The following is a 24,101-nucleotide window of genomic DNA, read 5'->3' as shown; positions in this document are numbered from 1 at the left end:
AGGGAAAGGAGGATTGAACTAATCCTGAAATAACACAAAGTGTCAGAAGTTGTCTCTATTTTCCCCTTGGGAATTAGGGGGTGGGGAAGACAAATCATATGCATGTGATATAGACACAGAATGGAAGACCTACATCTCCTTGTCTGCCAATTCATTTCCTGAATTTCTGAGCCAGTGTAGTTTCTGCTCCCTTTTATCTTTATGTATTTGACCAATACTTCAATGCCATCATCTGCTCACTCTTTACTTCCTTCAGTAGAATTTGTCCATCAGTTCTGGTATGCTCCCTGCTCTTCCTGTTTCTATAGTTTTTGCAATTGGTTGTACCTCCCTCATCAGCTAGCTTTTATCTTACTTTGTTCAGATCCTCTCCCAGACTACACTTCAGTGAAAGTTGGTCTGAAAGCTCCTTTTCAAACAAGAGTTGCCAGATTTGACAGATGGCTACAGAAGGGAGAGAAATTCCACAAGAGAAAACTGAAGACAGTGGACATGTTAATCATGTGTCTGATACACAGATAATGTGACAGTAAGGGTCTCAACAGCAAATAGAGCTATCCTAACTCAAGTTAGTATAAATTACAGAAGATTTACTGATGAGTCTATTTGCAAGGGTCTGAGTGAATCACAATGGTTAGTGTAGTAGTAGGGAGCAGCAGACCCCTAAACCTAGAGGAGGGGCAGTCTCAGCAAAATAGGACACAAGTGCAGAGAAGACCACTTTGAGAATAATCCAAGCACTGAGAAAATTAGGACTTTCATGTCCTGGCATTCATCATATGTATGAATTAACTGCTCTTTGTAATGAATTAAAGCTGTCTTTGGAGAATTGAAAAATAGGCTCTCAAATCACTTTCTGCATTCATGGTTCTGAGTGAAGAGACAAAGAAGCCCAAACATCATCACAACAGTACTTAGGTATAAACACTCTGACTTCAATCTTCTTCCTCTATAATATCCTGCCCGAGTTCCCCAACAGTCAAATCCATTTGGAAGTCAGAGGGCAGTGAAGTGTGCTGACTGTAGTAATTTTGGTCCATCTCCTAGGGTAGAGTACATTGTGGAGGTAGATCAAACAGAACAGTGTTTCCATGCCTCGTGACCTGCATTAGTTTCCTAGGACTTATAACAAAATACCACAAATAAGGTGGCAAAAACGACATCAACTTATCTTCCCCAGGTTCTGGAGACTAGAAGTCTGAAGTCAAGGTATTGATTGAGCCATACTCCCTCTAACACCTATAGGGGAAGCTGTCTCTACCTCTTCCAGTTTCTGGTGGTTTGCTGGTGATCTTTGACATTCCTTATCCTATAATACATTGTTCCAATCCTACATTTTCAGGTGGCCTTTCCCTATGATTCTGTCCCTTCAGTCTTCTTTTAATAAAGACACCAATCCTATTGAAATAAGGTCTCATACTACTCTCCGCTCAACTAATTACATCTGTGACAACCTTATTTCCAAATAAAGACACATTCTAAAATAGTACAGTTTAGGATTTTAACATATCTTTTTTTTAAGGGTGGACACAATTCCACCCATACTAAGGCTAGGGGAAAAAAGTATATTGTACAAAGATTCAGTTTAGATTTAATTAGATACAGTTAGTTTGGGAAAAAAAGAACAATAATATTATCATACCATAAGAAATTCAGTTAAGTTAGGAAAGAAAGATGAAAGAAATATAAAATTAGCAAAACAGTTGGCAGTAATTACAATTGTAGGTGGGATGGTGTATTATTTACACTGTCAGGCCCTAAACTGGATCCTGTGGCAGTAATTTTGAGGTCTAAATCACCTGCTAGGTAATAAGTTAAATAATATTTTATTTTTTCTTGTCACATTTGCAATAAAACCTGTTAAACTATAGAAGTCAAATGTTAAGATTCTATGAGAACATGAGTGCCCTCTTTTTTATATGTTCACAATACATCTATGTACAAAAGATTCCTAGCTTAGAAAACACTTTAAACATGTTATTGCCACATATGAGGATCAATCCATGTCACTGTGCTCCCCATCTAGAAGATACCAATTTGGAAACTCCTCTAAACATACTATTTAGTTTCTCAATTGTGTTACTTGCTTGATTCATTTTCATGGAAATCTATATCTCTGTAGCCAGAATTATCAGATGATAGCTCTTGGTTTGGTTGTTACAGTTCGTTTAAGAGGTAGTTTGGAGCACTGAAGAGCTGGTGTAATTGCTTGTGAGAAACTTACAAGCTTTCCAGAATGCACAGAGAAATCTTGCTGCAGCTTATCTGAAGTTTCCCATGGACTGCTTCCTCTGCGGGAACTCTTATGTGAATGTGTTACAGCCAGGTGTCTGTGTTTTCACCACCTCATGTTAAGAGAGGTGGCATAGCTAGATGGGACGAGGATAGAGTCCTCAGCATTAACAGAGCCAACTCATATTTTGATTGTTCACAGGGCTTTGTGAATCAAACGTTATTTGAAAACCATTTGCAAAGCTGAGTTAATAACCTTTAAATTTCCTATATTTTTCTGGGAAAGGAAAAACAAATTACATCCTTGGGGTTTGCTTTGCCTTTTATAAATCCTACAAGTTATACTTCTGGGGAAACTTTTCTGAGCTTACAGAGTCATTAAAGCAAGTGAGGCCCTACTCTTGCAAAATGAAGACTTACCTTTCTTAGAGACCGAAGGGTGCTCTGACCAAAATGCATTTCTGCTGCACTAATCTGACCAGGAATTCCATCTTCAGGAGTCAAAAGTCTGGTTTGCTTTCATGGAATGATCACATAAGGCAGACAAATGGGCTCATTGCTGAGTCAATTGATTAGAAAACATTAAAATAAATTCTAAAATATTCTAAATTGTCTAAGGTGCCTTTGCACCAGTGTGGGAGCAGAAGGGTCCCCTTGCTCACTCCGTGACGAGAAAATCCAAAATGAGTGCCAAGACACTGATAGCTCTGCAGGCTTCAAAGGAACTATAATATCTGACTAGGAAGAAATCTGCAGTTGATGTCTCAGGCTTGGGCTTCACAGAGTCACATTTAGATAGAATTTTTATTTCTCAGGTCAAAGGATAAAGTGTGCAAAATTATAATAATAAATAGAATTTTTATTTCTCAGGTCAAAGGATAAAGTGTGCAAAATTATAATAATAACAATTAGATTAATTTCCATCTTAGGTACTTGATTTCTAGATTATACCCTGGTCTATTGGAGGTAGAGAATGTAGATAAAATGAGTAAGAAGATATGGCCTATGATCCCCGAACTCCATGTCAGAGAGGGAAGCAGACAGGTAAATCATTTCTGATATCATAAGATTTAAAAAAAATGCAAAAGAGATGGAAAAATACTGTAGTATTGAAACAAAGAAAAAGAGGGCAATTTTGAGTTAACAAAACCAAGAATGGCTTTATAATGGAAAGAAAATTTGAAGTGGACCCTGTAAGATTTTAATATATAGAGAGGAAAACAGGGATTCTGGCATAAGGAAATTTGAACCAGAGATAAGTTTGCATAAATATCCCTCAGCTTGTCTAAATGCATGAGAACAGTCAGCAATTTTTTCCTGTCAGAGCCACATTTCAGTCTCGGTAGGGCCAGTGGTCTAAACTGCAACTATTCAACTCTGCAGCTATAGTGGGAAAACAGCGTAGACAACATGAAAATACTGGGTGTGGCATATTCACATAAGACTTTATTGACAGGGGCACCTGAGTGGCTCAGTGGTTGAGAGTTTGCCTTCGGCTCAGGTCATAATCCCGGAATTCTGGGATCAATTCCTGCATCGGACTTCCTGGAGAGAGCCTGCTTCTCCCTCTGCCTATGTCTCTGCCTCTCTCTATGTGTCTCTCATGAATAAATAAATAAAATCTTTTTTTTAAAAAAAAGACTTTATTTACAAAACAGGTCGTATGTAGTCATAGTTTGCCACCTATAAATTCCATGAGGACAGGAATTTTTGTCTATTTTGTTCACTAATTTATCCCAGCTACCTAGATCAGTGCCTGACAAATAGTGCATGGTCAATAAATATTTTTTTTAACTAAGATATAATTAACTTATAACATACAATTGACATTGTAATAGTTCCAGGTCTATAATACAATGATTTGATATTTGTATATATGGCAAAATAACCACCACAACAGGTCTAGCTAACATTTATTAAATGTTGAATAAATGAAAGAAAAAGAACATGAAGCTGGGGGAAAAAAAAAAAAAGGACCAGATCTAAGAACCATTAACTGTCATTCTAAAATTTGGCTTTATGTCATAGGTAACAAGAAACCACTGAAGGTTTTCTACAGAGTGATTATTGCCTGCATTTCAAAATGGCATCTCTGGCAGATAAGCTTGGTGGATTAAAGAGAAAAGATATTTGAAGCAGAAAGATAGGCTGGCATATATCACAATTCATGCCAAAGAGAAGAGATTCTGAACTAGAACCTGGTGTATCAGGCATAAATAGAATAATGATTTTAGAGACTGAACTTGTGGGATCAACCATGTCTAAAGATTAGAGGAATGAATTTAGGATGACTCTTGGTGACTAGGGGTGTGATTGGCCCATTCTATAATTCACAGATGCCAGAATACTTTAGGGATGAGTAGATGAGGTTTTTAATTCTGAAACAGTCAAGGGTAGGTGAAGGTGAGATATCCATGTGTACATGTCCTGTCCAGCAGATTATCAGAAAGTTGGGATACTAGAAAGTTCTTGAGTAAGAATTAAATGCAATAATTATCAGTAAGTGAGTTCCTCGGCCCATAGTATACTCACTTGCAAGGCATTTAGAGAGAGTTTCCCACATTTCTATTTAGGTAATATCAGAAACTTAACAAATGAAAGTCATAGGCCTCTTTTGAAGTCATTTCTATCTTGCATGCATTGTTTATCATCATGCCAATTACCTGTCAGATATTTCTTTTTAAAAGACTTATTTAAAAACAACAACAACAACAATAAGAGTGATACAATAGTAGCTGGCTGAAGTTTTCTTGAGGTTTATATTTATGAAGCAGGGACATTTGTGATCATGAGCTGGAACAACAATAAGGTTCCAAGCTCTTTACCATACGGATCACTGTGCAGAGGCTGATAACAGATGTCACTGATAAAACAGGGTAGGAGTGCCTGGGAAAGACCACTCAGGGGACCAAATGTACATGTAGTTGCAATTTTACTTATGATTCTATTTCTAAAACATTGTTCTCTGTCATCACAATTGCAGGAAGAAGCACTGATGAGAACCATGATGAAAGTAGGTTGGAAATTAACCAATGAACTTATTTCTAAAGAAATCAAACAAAGGATTACTTAGAAATCTAAAAGCCTAAGGTTCATGCAATCCCCTCGATTCTTGCTGAAGACCATGGTCTAGGCTTGCAAGTTTTTGCTCCCTTTCCTAAATTTGCACAATCAAGATGTTGTTCCTAAATATTCTGTTATCTAGAGAAAAAGTTACAAATTCACTGTTACAAGGGCCATGCTGATAACATCAATGTGGGTGAAGTGAGCCAGGAGAGACAAAATGGTGGAGAGGCCAGATGGAAACTGTATCCTTGTGAAAGATAAGGATGGGAAACCCCAATCCAATTCAAACATATCTGACTTTGTGTTGCTAGCTCTCACCATTTTTATGCAAAGTAAGACCAATGTATGTTTTATGAGCTCTCTGAATGTTTTCATGTTGGCAATTAATTAATTTTTCAATCTTTGCGGATCAAAGTAAACTGTGTCCCCAGTTTATTATCTCTCATCTTTTCTTATGAGAGAGCATTGATAACTGGTTTTGTGGATGATCACCATGAACTGCTGTTTTGAGAAAATGTGCTTTCAAAAAATTTTGCAGGGCCTGATTCAGGAAAGAATAGAAAGTTATCATGGTAGATGAAAGAGCAGACAGCTATTATGCTAGCTAACACTTTTATCAAATAGACTGTGCTAGATGTTTTAAGTGCTTTTGATCAGATAACACATTGAATCCTTAGAACAGTCTTGGGAGAAAGACACTATGATTCTTCCTATTTTATAGATGAAGAAATTGAGGTACAGCTTGTAAGTGGCAATTCCCCAAGAGGAAAGAATTAATCCACTTTCCGTGCTCTGCCTACTACACATCCTGCTGCATTCATCCTGGTGTGCCAGGAGGTCATCTAGCCCAGTTAACTTCACTTCCCTTATGGATAAAATTGGAGTTGTTAACTATCAATCAATCCTATGTGGTTGTTGTGGGGATAAAAGTGGGTAGTAAACATGAGGTTCTTATACATTAACAGGTGTTACTCAAACATATTGTTATGAGCAATTGAGTAGATGGCTCTTCAGGCTGCTGAGACCAATGCCTCTATCACCAAGTTTTATCAGAAAAGCTAGCAGCATCCCAGCAATTCTGTAGCCAAAGCACAGCGTGACAGTTGGTAAGTGGCCATTCAGTGTTTGAGTTGATCTCACTCTGTGGTCTCCCTTAGACTACTCTAGGTTGTAAATAGGTGTTGAATAGCCAGAAAATTGATGGTAGCCAATTGTGCTGTTACAGCAACACATCAAAAAAAAAAAAAAAAAAAAGTGCGGCCAGCATTGTGATGGTTAACACTTCTTGGCTTAGTAGGTCTCCATCAGCACCCCCATCTCATCCAGCTACTTGAGTTACCAATAGCTGAAGGAGTGCTGGATGCCATCTGCAGTTTTGTAGCCTTCACCAGGGAGCTGGAATGGAACATCCTAGTGTGTAAATCAGAATCACCTTTTACAAGTTGATGATCTGTAGGTCTTCTGGTAATTATCCCTGCTACCCTACATGTCTAACCATGGTGACTTTCCTCAAATAGAAAATTGAATTACTAATCAATAGATAGTAGCTAAGGTGTTATTATTCTCACTGCTTTCAGAGCATAATATCCTGCCACGGACTAAGGAGGAAGAGAAAAAATAAACAACTGAACTTCTAGTGTTACCCAATGTGCTAAAAGTCAACTGTATCAATTATAGAAGGCAAACACCAGGAAAAAATGGAAATAACCTTAAATGATTTTCTGGTGTCTCATCCAGGGGAAACTGGCAATTTAAATAGAGTCAATTCTGTGTGGCAGGTATGCTGACAAAATACCTAAATGGTTATCTACGGTGTCGTTATCCAAGACAGTTGACCCAGATGACTGGGCACAGCAGGTGGGAGACCACTCATGGTGAGAAGATTGTCACAGAGCTGGCCCCTTGGCATCCCCTGAGAGGCCCCCAGACAGTGACCATTTTAAATAAGCTAATGTAAAATACTTAGCTTGGTGCCTGGCACATAGCATGAAATCAACATTAGTTCCTGTTATCGATAACTCAAGAAGTTGGAAATACAGACCAGGTTACCCGAAAAAGAAGAATAGCACCATTTCATCATAATACCAGACTTTGAACTCAGTGATTGTCACAAAGGATCTTTGTGACTCTGTGGAATGTGAACAATCATTTCATTTCTGAAGAAAAAATTACTGTTTTGAATTTTAAAGAATGGCAATAAACTATCCTTGCAGTTCAGATGATGAATATTTTATACTCTCTGTGGTAGATTGCAAAAATAGCCAGAATATGTTACTTTCCTGTGTCCAATGCTTCCCCTCCCCCTTCAACAAGTGGAGTCTCTTTTCCTACCCCTTTTCTTTTGGTGGATTGCACTTGTTCTAAGATTCATTCCAAGAGGTCTGCCCATTTCACTTCCTTTCCTGGAAAGCGATTCTACAGTGAAAACAGGTCCTGCTGCTTGTCGAGGATGCAAGGCCAGTGGTCCCAGCTGAGGAACACTTCTACCAGCCAATTCACAACCAACCTGGCAGTTGACCTCAAATACATGCAGAAGTTCAGCCCAAGCTGGAAAAAAACACTCGACGGAGTCCAGCCCAGAACTCTGAGCTATGTAAACACTTATCTGCTTAAACCACTAAGTTTGGGGATGGATTGTTTTCCAACAAAAACTGAGTGGGGGAAGCAAGCGAAACTGATTTTACATTCCACAGCGGGCTGAATCTACTGACAAGTCATAGCTTTCCATGGTCAGTGACAGAGCAACAGTACTAGAGATTGGCCAAGAGTTGTTTCTTTAATGTCAAAGGGACACTAAATAATGTTCTCTTATTGATCCAAGTGTGTCAACTAGACTAGACTGGAGACAAAGACGTTCTGAGAATGTTAAATAGAGATTTCAAATTTCTTCACTCAAAAGGCTTGGATATTTTAGGGACATATTTCAAATTACTATCATAATGTGACATGAACTGTGACACTGAAAGTAGTCATCCAAGATAAAGCCAGGTTCACTGATTTGTAAAATTGAGAATGTGTGTGTGTGTGCTTTAGTGTGCATCCCTTCTCCTTCAGAGGCATTTAGGGAATCTGAAGAATCAGATTAATAGGAAAACACAATATAGTTCTGCTTGTTTAATGAAGGATGTTTCTATTTTTACTAAGTTTTAACTATAAGGATAGGGTGTATTGGTTTGCAACGGCTGGCTAAGAAGTACCAGAGACCGAGAGACTTAAGCAACATTTATTTTCTCACATTTCTGGAGACCAGAAATCCAAGATGAAGGTGCTGGCAAGGTTGGTTCCCTCTGAGGCCTCTCTCCTTGGCTTGTAGACAGCTGTCTTTTCCTTGTGTCTTCACATCATTTTTCCCTATTAGCGTGTTCACATTTCCTCTTCTTATGAACACAGCAGTTGTATTGGATTAGAGCCCTTCCTAGTGACCTCATTTTAACTGAATTACCTCCTTTAAGACTTTGTTCCTAAATATACTCGGATTTGAGATATTGAGGATATAACTTCAACTTATGCATTTGAGGAGCATAATTCAGCCCATAACACAGGATCTACATAGAAAAAGAAAGGAATCTGACAAAATAAATATGTAATGCAGAGTAGAAAATGCTAAACAGAAAGAAGTGGTCTAAAACTTCACAATGAGCAACTATCAATGCTTTTACCTTTTAAAACTTCAGGTAATTTCAATGTGCATCCTTTATTCCACAAAACAGAATAGGAGTCTCATTTTCTACAAAAGACAAAAGATAATAAACCCTGCAAGTACTTTAATAGACTTGGCAGAGATGAATAAACTGTCATTTTCTTTTCATATTTTTAAAATAAATTTTATTTAGGCATAATTTGCATACAGTAAAATGTACCCATTTAAAGTGGACAGTTTGTATGACTTTTGAGAAAATCATAAACTGATGATGTAACTGCCACCCCAATCTAGATATAGAGCATTTCCACCTCCCCCAAACCCCTCATGTCCCTTCGTAGTCAATCCCCTCAACCCTGCAACCACGAAACAACTGATCTGATCTGGCTTGTTCTAGAACTTCATATAAATGGGATCATACAGCATGTGTTCCTCTGTGAGATAGCTGTTTAAATCTTGCCCATTTTTTAACTGGATTATTTGTCTTACTGTTGAGTTACAAAATTTATATACGTCTCATGTGATCCTTTGTCATACATGTGTATTGTGAATATCTTCTCCTGTCTATGCCTTTTTGCTTTCTGAACAGTGCTTTTTGAGGAACAAGTTCTTTATTTTTGTGAAGTTCAGTGTCTTGACTTTTTCGTTTCTGATTGTGTATTTGGATTCTACACTACAAAGATTTTTCTCCTGTGATGTCTTCTATTAGCTACATAGTTTAGCATTCCCATTTAGGTCTATGATCCTTTTTGAGTAATTTTTGTATAAAGTGTGAGAAAAGTATGAAGGTTTATGGGCATACAGTTGTTTAGCTACATTACTGAGAAGATTATCTTTTCCCCATTGAATGACCTTGGCCCCTTTGTGGAAAATCAATTGACCATGTATGTGTACATTTTATTCTGGATTCTATTCTTTCTATGCCTCTGTCCTGTCCCCATGCCAATGCTAAACTATCTGGATTATTGAACCTTTATCGTAAGTCTTAAGAAGAGGTAGTGTGAGCCCTACAACTTAGTTCTTTATTTTTAAAAAATTCTCTAGCATTTCTAGATCCTTGCATTTTCAAATACATTTTAGAACCTACTTTATTTTAGAATCAATTTCTGTGAACAAGCCAGCTGGCATTTTGATTGAAAATCTGTACATCAGTTTGGGGAGAATTGACATCACAACAATACTGAAACTTCCAGCCCATGATCATGATATATCTTTTCATTTAATTAGAACTTCTTTAGTTTCAGCAATGTTTGCTAGTTTTCCACATACAATACGCCTTCCATGTAACATGTTTTATTGAATGAATCTCTAAGTATTTTATGTTTTTTGATGTTACTGTAAATAGCAGAGATATAACTGATTTTTATATACTCACCTTATATATATATGTATCTTATATATATTATATGTATTTTATATTCTCACCCTTGCTAAATCACTTAATACTTCTAGTAGTTTTTTTTTTTTTTGTAAATTCCTTAGGATTCACAACAAACACAATTATGCTACTTAAGAATAAGAACAGTTTTACTCTATCTTTTCAATCTGTAGGACTTTTATTTATTTTTATGTTTTATTGTCCTGTCTAAGACCTCTGATAAATTTGAACAAAAGTGATAGAGGTGTATGCCCTTGTCTTGTTCCTCATCTAGGAGAAAATATTCAACCTTTTTACCATTAAGTATGATGTTTGTTGTAGGGCATTTTTGTTTGTTTTTTGTTGTTGTTTTTGGTAGATAAGATATCCTTTATCAGGTTGAGGAAAGTTTCTTTTTTTCCTAGCATGCTAAAATACTTGTCTTGTGATCGTGAATGGGTGCTGACTTTTATCAATAGCTTCTCTGAACATACTGGGAATCTCTTATGATTCTCCCGATAGAGCCAATTGCACAGATTAATTTTTTTTTAATCAGATTTTAAGTTTTTTAGTGAAGTTTTCAGTTCCCAGAAAAATTGAAAGTCATAGAGATTTCCTATATACCCCTGTCCCCACACAGCATATAGCCCTCACCATTATCAATATTCCCCACCAGATTGGTACATTTGATACAATTGGTGAAACCTTCACTGACACATCATGATTACTGTAAGTCCATAGTTTACATTACAATTCACATGGATTTGGATAAAATGTGATGAAATCTATTATTATGGTATTATACATAGTATTTTCACTGCCCTGAAAATCCTCTGTGATTTGCCTATTTATTCATTCTTCCTCCCCTACCCCACAACCCCTAGAAACCACTGATCTTTTTACTGTCTCCATAATTTTGCCTTTTCCAGAATGTCATATAGTTGAATCACACAGTAAGTAGATTTTTAAGATTGGCTTCTTTTACTTAGTAATATAAATCAAAGTCTCTCCATATCTTTTCATAGCTTGAAAGTCTTTTTTTTTTTTTTTAGCACTGGATAATTTTTTTTTTATTATATGGATGTTCCACACTTTATTTATTCATTCACTTAAGAAGGGACATTTTGGTTGCTTCCAAGATTTAGAAATTCTGAATAAAACTGCTATAAACATTTGTATGCAAGTTTTTGTATGACTATAAGTTTATAATTCCTCTAAGTAAATACCAAGGAGTGCATTTGCTGGATCACAAGATTAAAATATGTTTACTTTTGGAAGAAATATCAAACTTTCTTTGAAAGTGCCTGTATCATGTATATATAAATGTGTGTGTGTTTGCTCCATTAAAATATAAAGACTGTCAGATTACAAGAGTATCTTTGTGTCATTGAATAGATATTGGGGGAAAAGCATGTACTTCTGATATATCACAAATGTTTGGTCATGTGTACATAAATTCTAGATTATTTTTCTTTTTAAAATAGTTTTTACAATCTGTTCACTATTTTGATTCATAATATCCTTAAGAATGTTATGAATTTTTATAGGTACAAACTTCAGATGTTATAACCTTGTGTGTAAATTATAACTTTAATATTATATTTAATTATCTTTTTGGCAAATTTCATGTTTTCTGTTTTGTTTTGTTTTATTTTTGTTTTTTGTTTTTTGTTTGTTTGTTTGTTTCATTTCCCTAGTCCATCTTTTCCCAGTCTTTTTCCAAGAAAATTTTTTTTCCAAACATATTGCCAAACTGTTTTCTTAGAATCTGATAGTCTTCATTCTTTTAAGATTTTATTTATTTATTTGAGGGAGAGAGAGAATGCATAAGTAGGGGGAGGGGCAGAGGGAGAGGGAGAGAAAGAATCCCAAACAGACTCCCTGATGAGCACAGAATGCTAGTGGGATTTGATCTCACAACCCTAAGACTATGACCCTAACTGAAAACAAGAGTCAGACATTCAACCAACTGAGCCACTTAAATGCCCCAGTCTTTATTTTTTAAAGGAATAATGTACTCACTTGCATTTGTATTGATTAATATATTTGGTTTATGTTTTCTTCTGCTCATTAAATAAGTAATGAGTACCTAGCTTGTATTTCAAATCTCAAAAGAACTAGAAGTAGTCCATATCTTATGATATAAATGACTACAGAATTTGACATAAGAACTGACATAAATTTCATATTATCTCTAGCTGATGTTTGTGAAGGTTTCATGGTTTAAAAAGTGCTTTCATAAATACGGTCATTCTTATTGTTGTTATTTTATATCCCTTTTACACTGATGAATTTAAGATTTCAAGAAGTCTATTGACTTGTTTAAGTCACACAACTAGATTGTGAAATGGACAATCAAAAGTTTGTCTTGCTTAAAAAAAAAAATCAAAACCCCAACACTGTCATTCTTTCCACTGTATACCACAATCAAGTAGAGACCATATGGATAGCCCAGAGGGAGAGTTCTTCCTCTATTAATGGCCATCTACCCATAACACTTGTGGTCATTAGTCAACCCCCATTCTTCCTTCCAGTCTCAGCCAGTAAAGGAAGAGTGACTCCATCTGGTCACTCAGTTGGGAAAGAGACAAGGTGGTTCAGTCAGTCGCTTCCTTTTCTGTCTTTCTGAGCATAGCTGCCACCCAAGAGAACATGTGTTGTTGTCGGTTCCTGAGTGCCAGATATTTAGAGTCCAGACTCTAACCATGTGGGTGGATGTCTGCCCAACTCCCACCCTTCCCGTGACTAGATAAATCAGTCTCAGTTGGGGATTCGAACATAAGAATACCATCACTTTTATCCATTATCAGGTTTGGGTCTCCCAACTGCCTGATTCCTTGGTTCAGGATTTGGGCCAAAAGAAATATGCAGTTTGGGGGGATTCTTTTGAACCTTAAGAGATGATGTGTGAACTAACCTGGATCCTCTCAATTTAGATTTGGTGAGAAAAATGGCTTATAGTATCCTGTAGCTACTATGACACTACTAGCTAGTCTGTAATTACAAATGTTGGCTCTGGGAAGGTTTTCTCCACTGGTTTAAAAGTAGGTCAGCAGAAGCTCACAATGATTGAAATAATTTGAGGGGAGGAAGATTATATTCAAATGATCCTTAAAACGAAGGTAATCCATTAAGTCAGCTGAGCCATTTAAGTTTTGGGGATGAGATATGATGACACCAGTGTATGAATATTTTATAATGTCATCATCTCAAGTTCTGTGTCAGGTCAGAATTTAAAAGCACAGAGCCTTTTGAAAATGAACTAGGCATATGCATGCATCCTGTCATTCCAAAACCAGAATATGGAAAAGAAAGATGGAAGTGCTCACATTCAACAAATATTTGCCCAGCGTCAGTTATATGTAACAAGCCAAAAGAAGAATGCACAATATGCTAAAGATGGACCCTAAGTACAATGAACTTATTCAATGAAAGAGGAAATATGATGAGCATGTATAATTCTAAAATATGAAGTAATAGTATGTTTTATCTTTTAAACTATACAAAGCAGGGATCCCTGGGTTGCTCAGTGGTTTAGTGCCTGCCTTCGGCCCAGGGCATGATCCCAGAGACCCGGGATAGAGTCCCACATTGGGCTCCCTGCATGGAGCCTGATTCTCTCACTGTCTCTCTCTCTCTCTCTCTCTCTCTCTCCCTCTCTCTCTATTTGTGTCTCTCATGAATAAATGAATAAAATCTTAAAAAAAAAAAAACTATACAAAGCACTGTAGAGATTTAGAGGCAGGAGCACTACTTCTGTTTTTCCCAGAAGAGTGGTTAAGGACACAGGGAGGAGGTGGCATTCACAGGTCAAGCCCTGAAGTCAGAATGTTCAGCATTAATACAAGTATGGAGGAGGTATTTTTCTTAGTTCCCAGTAAGGCAAAACCAGCTGTTACAGAGGCTCTCAGTACATGAAAGGACCACTGATCCTTGTGACTTGTGACATTATGAACCCAAGTCAGAATAGCCCCACTTTTTGGATCCTACAGTTCAGAAGGTAAATGACAAGTAGATTTCCCAATAGCAAATAGATGGTAGTCAGTATTATTAATTTTTTTCCTGTAAAAATAATAATAATATTAACCTAGCAAATGTGCATAAGAATAACTCAGAGGAGAGAGAGGGAAGTAGCAAGACTCTGCCACTTATGTAAGGCTGTGAAGAAGCAGGCATGGGACGCCTCACTGGTGGTCAGGCTGAACAGGAGACCACGGTGAGATGGTATAGAGTGAACTGAAGAGGAACCACAGCAATGTGAATGAGCATGAGGGAGAACACGAGGGAGAAGAAGTGAATGATGAGAGAGGGAGGGAAGTCCTTCTCTGCATACGCATCACTGGTTTATCTTCTCTTTCTTCTCAGCTCACAAGCTACATAGACTCACTGTGAGCTAAAAAAGAATAGCTAAACATCCTCCCTAAATTAATTAAATATCACATTGGTCCCTAATTTTAAGAGCCCCAAAGGAGCCTAACATCCTAAGAATTTCCCAAGAGAAAAAACCCCAAAGTGTTCCTAGGAAGCCAGTCACCCACCTGCCTGGTGTCCTGCCTCCTCAGCAGGGACTCTGGCCTCATGTCCATTCTTCTTACATGTTCTAGATTGGAACATGTTTAAACATAGTCAGCAAGAGTCAGAGGACGTTTGTACCCCCAGCTTTCCCTGGGAGTAATTGATCTTCACATATTTTTTCACAGGTGCCTCATGTATTGGTTACATTACGTTTGGATCTACTTTGGAGGATTGAAGCTTACTGACTCCTGGCACTGTGTTTCTTTATGTAAATTTGTTCGGTACAGTGGTTTACCACTTGATAAAGCTGCCAGTTCATTTGTCACAAAGTAACAAATTGGTTCATTATTTGTTTTCCAAAGAAAGCAAAACAAACTGTAAGGAGCAATCACAGCACATAGATAGCACAGTAACCTAACCACCAAAGATCTCCTTTGTCCTTTTGAATAGAAAAGGGCATCATAGTGAAGGAACCTTCTTCAACTGTGCTGCAAATAAGCAAAGTGATCAAAGCAAGCTTAATATTAATCATCCAGCCCAAGAATCGATTTCCTGTCTGCTCATTCTGGTCATTGAATTTCATTTTTCTAGATTTCCCAATAGCAAATAGATGGTAGTCATTATTATTAATAACTGTGTAATGTAGTTAGGGTAAATATTGTTAATTTGAGTTCATAGAGCATAAATCTGAGACCCACGGTGGTTAAGTAACTGGCACAACAACTTACAGATGGGACATTCCCTGATTTATTTAAAAACCAAATCTAAAAGTTTATTTTTAAAATTCACTATTCTTCTTATTGCATCCATTTGTCGAATCACATCATTTGTGATTTTCTTCGACATTTGTAAAGATTCTCCGCAAGAGAAAGAAAGTTACGCTAGCTGCATTTTCAAGAAAGCATAGAGGAAGCCTAGAAGAAGAATCTAGTTTCTTTCATTATGTTATGACATTGGTGTTGACATTCTGTAGCAGAGTGCACGTGTTTGTAAAAGATAGACCAAGAACATGGATGTCTAGAATGGTCTTATTTTGCATACCAGAGGATGGGAACATGTGTTACTTACACTACAGAAACCCTCCCTAAGTCACATGAAGAGCAGAATCATTCTGATAATAGGATTTGTGGTCCCATTATCTCTGAAGGGACTGGAATAAAAGCTGCAATTTAGAAAAAAATGAATAACAAGTTACAATGAGCTGGGCACAATGCCCAGCATAAAAGTACACCCAGTCCTATCCAAAGAAGACACTTTATACACATGGGCTGGTACTGTCTCTCTTTCTCTCTCTCTTCACTCAAGTGATAAAGGAGAATAATTTGTACTCTTAAAGAACCTCATGGTACCTGTGAACAAAATGTTTTTAAAAGAAGCATTTCTTTATAAAGTAAAATAAGATTCACCTTTGAATGACTTTCTGGATTTTTTTAAACTCCCTCTTCAATAGGGAGAGAGGAGAAATTATGTGAAGGTTAAAGAAGGGGATTTTTTTTTCCTGATTCAGGTCATGACAAATTAATATTTTTGTTAGCTGACAAATTAGTGTTTTGTTAGGGAAAACTTGTTAAAAATCTTTTTCTGTTCTTCTTCTTCTTCTTCTTCTTCTTCTTCTTCTTCTTTTTCTTCTTCTTCTTTTAATATTTCATAGAAATCCAAGTTGTTCTGTGACATCATGATTTCCTCCCCATAGCAAGCTGTTCTTGTTCAAAGAGTTGACCATTTAATAATCTTAGACTTTAAAAACAAATCCTTTTAATTTTGTAAGCATGATAGGGATTAATGCATGACAGTCCAACTAAGGCTTTGTTTTATCCCCAGGACCCATGAATCAAACAACAGAATGACTTTCTATAGCCATTCTTCCTGCAGCGGCGAGTGAGTGGTGCATTTTGCTCAGGGACAATCTGTCTTGAAGCCTCCAGCCCTCAGCGGTCACACTACCCTCATCAATAGATGTCTGGACTCCAATTGAGTGTGTGGGTGGCAAGCACCAACACCTCATTTTGATGAAAGAGCCCTACAATGCCATTACCAAGGGTGATGTTTTAATAGCAATCAGACATATCACTCTTATCTGAAAAGTTACTAACCTTCCATCAATGGTGCGTCACCTGCCTTGGGAGTACATATGAAACCTCCTTTGTGCTAAAGCCAGTTAGCATCCTTAAAATTGTGACCAAAATGCATGCCTTAACATCTGGCAGCTGCTGACTTTGATCGAGTCTCTTGTCTGTGCTTATCTTGTCACAGGAGCAAATTTTCAAGTTTATATATGGCAGCAGTCCTAATCAATCATGGGCCTTGGCTTCTTGGCTTTCAGTTATATGAAAATCCCCTCACAGAAACCTGGGATGGCAGAAGACAAGGACATTTAGTAAGTAGAAGGAAAGAAAGAATTCACTTGGAAATACAATTTTTTTTTTATACAACCATCCAATGTTTGTTACACAGAAGAAAGCATGGAGATTTGTCTCTTTTTGTAGAAGTGCTTACCCAGAATTTGGGGGAAAATCAGAAACACAAAATTAGTTAATGGTGTCTAGACCAAGGTCAAAGCATTAAAAAAAAAAAAAAAGTTTTATTGGTTTCTCAGTGCTATACTCAAAGAATGAAGCAAAGGAAGGATATGAGTACATATTCTTCTTTTTTTAAGTTGGAAAATAACACAGAATTTGGAGTGGAAGCCAAATAACAATTAAATTATCATCTCTTTGAAGAAGACAAAATTATTTAAGTGAAATACAGAATACAAACCACACTTGAAAATTATGAAAAGTACATATACCTAAAATATTACCATCAACAAGAATTTACTCAACATTCTGTAGGTTTAAGAAATTATCATAGGCCTTTACTAGGAAAAAAATAATGTGAAAAAAAAAAAACTTAAAATTCAAAATAAAAGCCTGAGTCTGAGGTCCAGCTGCGTTCACGATGTAGGCAAGTGATGACCTCATGCCTGAACTGTGATTTCCTCATGTGATTATTGAGAATGATGTTTATCTACTAGAGTTGCTGTGGGAATTAAAACAATCTATCATTTATTTTATTGACTTAATGAATCCTGGTAGGACACTGTCTCTGTATTATGACATGTTCGTGAATTCAGAATAATATGGTTGATTATAAAGACAAAACTCCCTGTCCTCAAATGACTTAAATTCTGGTGGGAAAGATGGACAATAAACAATATTAAGTAGTACAATAAATGTATGGTAGGCAATGAATAGTATTAAGTGCTAAAATAAAGTAGGTGTTGGGGATAGGAAATGTCTGATATTATGAAATTTTATGTAGGGTAGCCATGGAAGCCTCCATAGAAAATGTGAATTTTGAAGAAAGGCATAAAATTGATGAGACAGCAAGTCAGGCAGATATCTGGATAAAAAACATGGTAAGCCAATGGTTTCCTGAAGTGCAGGTAGATCTAGTGTGCTCAAGAAAGTGCAAGAAAGCTGGTGTGGCTAGATAGAATACAGAAGAGCAAGAGAAGTAGATGAGGTCTGGATATAATGTCAGTTAGGTCATGTGCATGTCAGTGAACCAGAGGATAGACTCCAGGTTCATTTTTTGTTAGTGAGAAGCCACGTGGGGGCAGGGGGAGTTTAAGTAGGGGATAGATGGGATCTGGTTTATTTTTGCCACCATCCCTCTGACTGCTGTGTATTTAGGACTCTGAACAGGAACCAAGAGTGGAAGCAGGCCATTGAAACAATCTAAGAGGTTGGTGACAGACTAGAGTGGTTAGCAGATCCAGTCAGAATCTGGATATACCTGAAGGTGAGGAAGCGGGATTCAATGACAGGCAGACATGGAGTGTGTGAGAGGGATACAGAATAACACATGGCTTTTTGGACTGAAAAACTGGAAATATATGTTCACTAATAATTAAAATGAAGAAGCCTATAGGATCAACAGGTTTAGGGAGAATGTCATGAGCTCAGTTTTGGACATGTGAAGGGTGTCATGCCTATTTGTTATACAAGTGACATGTTGAACAGGTAAAGACATAAATATGTAGTTCGAAGGAGAGGTGTAGGCTAGAGACTATAATTTGAGTATCATCTCATCTCATATTGATGCAGTTTAAAGAAAGAGATTTGGATAAGATCATTAGAGGCGTACCAAGAGATTATGTCAAACAATTGAGTCTATGAGTATCTCACCTGTTGGAGGTCAGGAGAAAAGGGACTTTATCAGAGGAGGCTGGAAGGAGCAATCAGCAGGATTTAAAGAAAAGCAGCAGACCTTGGTGTTCTGAATGCCAATTAAAAAAAAATCCAGGAGGAGTCGGGAAGTGTTTTGTTTGTTAATATCACTCATAGGTCAAATAAGATGAAACTAAAAGATGATCACTGGATTTAATGGCCTAGTTTTATGAAATTCTGTTGCAATTTTTTTTCTTTTAATATAGCAGATAAAAAAAACTCTACCTGTTTATTTAATGTAGTCCTCCTCAAACGTTTCCTCCCATAATCCTTTTGAGAGTACAGTGATCTCTGTAATTCCAAATGCCTGGTTGAGTTGGAGTCGGTTGGACCATGGGTTGATAGCAAACTCTGAATGGGCCAGTCAGTTTATTTCTCTGGGAACTTAGAAATCCCCATGTTTGAGGGACTTGAAATAAGGGGAGATAAAAGTAAACTGGAAATGATGTGGAGAGAGAGGAAAAGGGTTTCAGAAGTGTGAGGAAAACTTAGATTAAATTTAAATGTAATTGTTTGAAAGGAGACATCCACAAAACACCTAAATGTGGATGCCGTACAGACGTTGGGTTAGGTCCTGGAAGCCACAGTGTGGACACAATTCTAGTGAAAACTTACAAGAAGCAAACGGGCAAAGAGCCCTCAGTTATAAGAAAATCTAGAAGTGACATTTTAAGGTTGAGATTACATTTTAAAGCAGCCCTAGGCTTTTGGTGCCCACAGACAAGTATCAGATTACAGGATCCCAGGATGGGGGTCAGAATATGATGGGAGAACTTCACTATCTTGGAAATATTTGAAACCACCTCACTAGAGGGGATGAGGAGAAAGGTGCTGACCTAAATAATTTTGGAGATTAGTCAAGTCTATAAAACCAAGTATAATAAATTCTATATTGTACTGGACTCTAGTCAATGAAGCTGCTTCCCACAGGGATACCAGTCAATAATTTTGATGCTACAGGTGTACAGTACAATGGAACAGTTATGCAGATAGTTGGTGGATGGTAGGAGCCAGGTTTCTCAGTATGCCAGTGGAAACTTATGGAGAGGAAAGGAAAAGAGGCTGGAATGATCCATATGACAATGGTCAATTATACAACAATAACAGGTAAATTGTTTCTTATTTCTCTCATGTTTCCATGTGCTTTCCATTTGTTCTACCTCTTTCATGGTTTGTTGTAGCTCTTATCATCCCTTTGGACTCTTTAAAATTGATTTCTCCCATTCAGTTGTCCCCTAGTGTTTGGGATTTAATGAACTCTCTTTCTATAATTTTGTTTTCAACATGTAAATGCCATCTTTATTTCTACTTTTCTTCCCAAAGTTTTGTTCAGCACTTTATCTTGGTTTTAAATACGATTTTTACAACATTTTGTATGTCATCTTGTGTGTTTTCTATAGCCTCTAAAATTAGATGTTAATGGTATATCTTCTTTGGGGACACATCATCTTCTTAGATCTTTCTTTAAAAAAAATATTTTATTTATTTATTCATGAGAGACACAGAGACATAGGCAGAGGGAGAAGCAGGCTCCCTGCAGGCAGCCTGATGCAGGACTTGATCCCAGAATCCCAGGATCATGACATGAGCCGATGGCAGACACTCAACCACAGAGCCACTCAGGCATCTCTTTTTCATACATATATATATGAGAGAGAGAGAGAGTGTGAGAAAGTTGGGGAGGAGCAGAGGGAGAGCGGGAGTCCCAAGCAGGTTCCATGTTCAGTGTCAAGCCTTACGGAGGGCTTGACTTCATGACCCTGAGATCATGACCTGAGCCAAAATCAAGAGTCAGAGGCTCAAACAACTGAGCCACCCAGGTGCCCTTTCACCTGTATTTTAATTGAGTGGCTTATTTTCGTATAGTTGAGTTACAAGTATTCCTAATGTATTTTCAGTACACATCCCTCATCAGATGCATGTTTTGCAAGCATTTTCTCTCAGTCTACAGCTTGTCCCTTCATTCTCTGAACAGTGTCTTCATCATAGCAGAAGTCTTTACTTTTAGTAAAATCTAAATTTTCATTTTTTTTTCCTTTCATGGATCATTCTGTTAGTGTTGTACGTAAAAATTAATCACCAAATCCAACGTCACTTAGATTTTCTTTTAAAGTTTTTTTTTTTTTCTTCTAAAAGTTTTATTGCTTTTTCTAATCTAGTGTTAAATTGTTGACAATGCTTCAGTGTAAATGTCATGGAAATTCAGCACAAGTTTGATCCAACACCCATTGCACTGAGCTAGAAGGCTATAAAAGAGTTTGAGCACTCAGTGTAAGGCAACACATATGGAAAACAGACATCATATGCTTGCAAAAATTACCGAAATACAGAACAGTCACCAGAAGCAAAAATTCAAAAACAGAAGTGTTTAAGAACCATGTAAACTCTATAAAAGAATCCCAGAAATTCTAAGAGCTCATGAAGTCTTCCTGTATTTTAGGAATGGACACTTGAGCAAATTTAATTTGAATCTCATAAAACAAGGTGACACTGACATGTAGTAGAAGGACAAGTAGAAATTCTCTCTCTTGTAGTTATTGCTACAAAAAAAAAAAAAAAAGAAAGAAAAGAAAAGAAAAGGGCCAATATGAAGGCTTTCCAGAATCTTTTTTTTTAATCTTACTAAATTAGAAACCATCATAGAGAAACTGGTCTGGTGAGTGAAGAGAGTAATAAAATCTCAGACCACCAAGATCATGTCTTGTTCTTCATTACATGGCATAGATAGGTACTATTGTTTGTTAAATCTCTGCTTATTGAATGCATGAGGAAAAAAAAATGGATCCCATAAAGCAGACATTTACTAAAAGAGCAAATAAAATGTATTTTAGATACATCTTACCACAATTCTCCTGGAAAAAATATGATTTTCAATAACAGCATAATCTTATCTACAATAGAATTGTTAGATCACCATTACCAGTGAACTCTGGCTACTTTAGGAAGATCAAATCATAATGTATCTTTAAATTCAGACTCGTTTGGATCTTTATACCTCTAGGAAATAAGTTTTCCCTAATTCTACTGCAAGAGCTCCCTCCATCAGCACATACCTAGCTAAGCCTTACTGCCACAAATCTATTTATCTGCCAAGCAGCTCTCTGGGAGCAAACTTGAGGACCACTTATGGACAGGACATATTCAAACAGGAGATGCCAACCATTAACAGAGATCAACACACTCTCTCATTTCCCTTCCGGTATGTGTTACTATACAAAGAACAAATACCTTGTTTCCAGAGCATTTTTACACAGCACTCTCACATAAATGATCTCATTTATCCTTATATTTGAAGCAGGAAAAGCAAATGTTTTCCTGTTTTTTAAGATAAGGAAGTATAAGCAAAAGGGCTAATTGTCTTAGCCGAGGTCACACAATTGATAAATCATAGAACAAAATCCCTAGCCTGTATCTGTTTTTTCACTACATTCCTCTGCCTCAAACAAATATAACATTGCAAAGGGCTTAGAAGAAGAAATGCTGCTTACCAGGATATCCGGTCTCAATGCCGGTGAAGTCACTTAGCAGCTTCCAAATACTCATCGTCTTTAGGGGTTGCTGTGTACTTTTTTGAAAGGAATCAATAATGATTTAAATCACGGCAAAACAGTTGGTAGGATGCCACTTTAACAAGGAGCATGAAAGGCTCAAGATTACTGAGCAACAGAAAGATATTTAATATTCATAGACACACAGTAAAATACTCTACAGAACAATAATTAATAGCATCATGACAATGTGTCATGTTTTATTAAATAAAAACTATTTTGACTTGCTTTTAATACCCAGATTTATATATATTGATAGGTAAGATGATTCATAATGCCATTTTACTATTAAACTACCAAAGTTTCACTTCAGATTTTAAACTAAACAATTAATTTTGTCCATGTGCACCCTCTCTGAACAGACTGACATGTATTTGTCATTTATTCTAATTATGCATGCAAAATAAGTTGCAGACAGCAATATCGTTGAGCCGTGTGCTTACTGTTTAATATTTATAGGGTTCCAGCGATGATTAGGCAGTACTTACAACAAAATCCCTGCTCCTCCAGGCACATAAATTCTAGTGTTATGATGGACTTTGTAGTCAAGACACCTGTTTCTTTCTTACCAGCAGGTTAGCTCTGTGAATCTGCAAACCTGCTATGCTGCTAAGCCCCAAAGTCATGGACTTGCTCCCCCTGTTATGCAATTAACATTGCTTTGTGCTAGAGCCATGAACTGCGCTGGTAACTCCAGCCAACCATCTGAACAACACACTCCACTGGTTCCGGAGGCAGGACAAGATGGATGAGAAAGGACGAGTGAATCAGTATAAACTCAATTTCACTACTGGTAAAGGAACTCAAAGAAGACATACAACTGACAAATCCTTAGCATGTTTATAAAAACCCACTCATTCTTCAAAAAAAAAAAAAACTCATTACCCTGCCTTTGTTTATTACCATGTTCATTCTGAGTATATTGGCACTGAAAATTTTATTTTTATTTTTGGTTGGTACCAAACTCCATCCAGTCTCCATCTTGTTGAAGAACAATTGCTAAGTGTTCCAAGAGAAGCTTGAGAAACACATGTGTGTTCTCTTACCCTGCAAATCTGTCTGTCCAGGGACTCCTTGAGAACATTCTTGACAAATGAGACAAGATGATTATATAGATGGAGAGAGATGGCCGATCCAGGCACTCATAATGGAGATACTAAGCAAATGGCTGTTTTCAAGTATAGACTAAGGGGATGGATAGAGGGTGGAGAAGGCAGGGGAAGAACCCAAATTTGAAATAGGGTACCAAATAAGTCAGAATGAAGTGAGTGACTTTAGAGGACGTGGGCAGGCGGGCAATCTGCAGAGTGAAATTAGGAAGAAAGATGTAAAAACCTAATTCTCATATTTCTTCAAACAGGTAATTAGGGGCAGTGAGTGGAGTATTTGCCGAGGTCACAAAAATGAGAATTGCAATAGTTCACGTGTTAAAATCTAAAATAGAGATGAAGATAAAAGCAGCTCAGAAAATATTATAAAAGGCACTATTTTGGATCACCTCTTGTAATCTTCACATCTGAGTTCTAAGTTTA

General features: G+C 37.0%; 2 long non-coding RNA genes across 4 annotated transcripts; one reads left to right on the top strand and one right to left on the bottom strand.

Annotated features, from left to right (window-relative positions):
- The first annotated feature begins 8,346 nt into the window (after positions 1-8,346).
- LOC118352012 (uncharacterized) lies at positions 8,347-17,392 on the top strand. Its single transcript, XR_004808390.2, has 2 exons — positions 8,347-8,574; positions 17,064-17,392. It is a non-coding gene; the product is annotated as an uncharacterized LOC118352012 (long non-coding RNA).
- On the bottom strand, positions 8,508-23,237 carry LOC112644414 (uncharacterized). 3 transcript variants are annotated; one of them, XR_003126364.3, is made up of 7 exons: positions 23,058-23,237; positions 22,510-22,586; positions 19,247-19,457; positions 16,904-17,159; positions 14,834-14,895; positions 8,958-9,025; positions 8,508-8,843 (listed from the first exon to the last, which is right to left on the bottom strand). It is a non-coding gene; the product is annotated as an uncharacterized LOC112644414 (long non-coding RNA). The 3 variants fall into 3 exon arrangements; XR_003126362.3 differs by lacking the exon at positions 19,247-19,457 and having other exon boundaries at positions 23,058-23,235; XR_003126363.3 differs by lacking the exons at positions 14,834-14,895; positions 19,247-19,457 and having other exon boundaries at positions 23,058-23,233.
- Positions 23,238-24,101: the final 864 nt, after the last annotated feature.

This window comes from Canis lupus, chromosome 1 (genome assembly GCF_003254725.2).
Source record: "Canis lupus dingo isolate Sandy chromosome 1, ASM325472v2, whole genome shotgun sequence".
Taxonomy (NCBI): domain Eukaryota; kingdom Metazoa; phylum Chordata; class Mammalia; order Carnivora; family Canidae; genus Canis; species Canis lupus.
The sequence above is the reverse complement of the archived record's forward strand: the minus strand, read 5'-3'. Positions and strand labels throughout refer to the sequence as shown.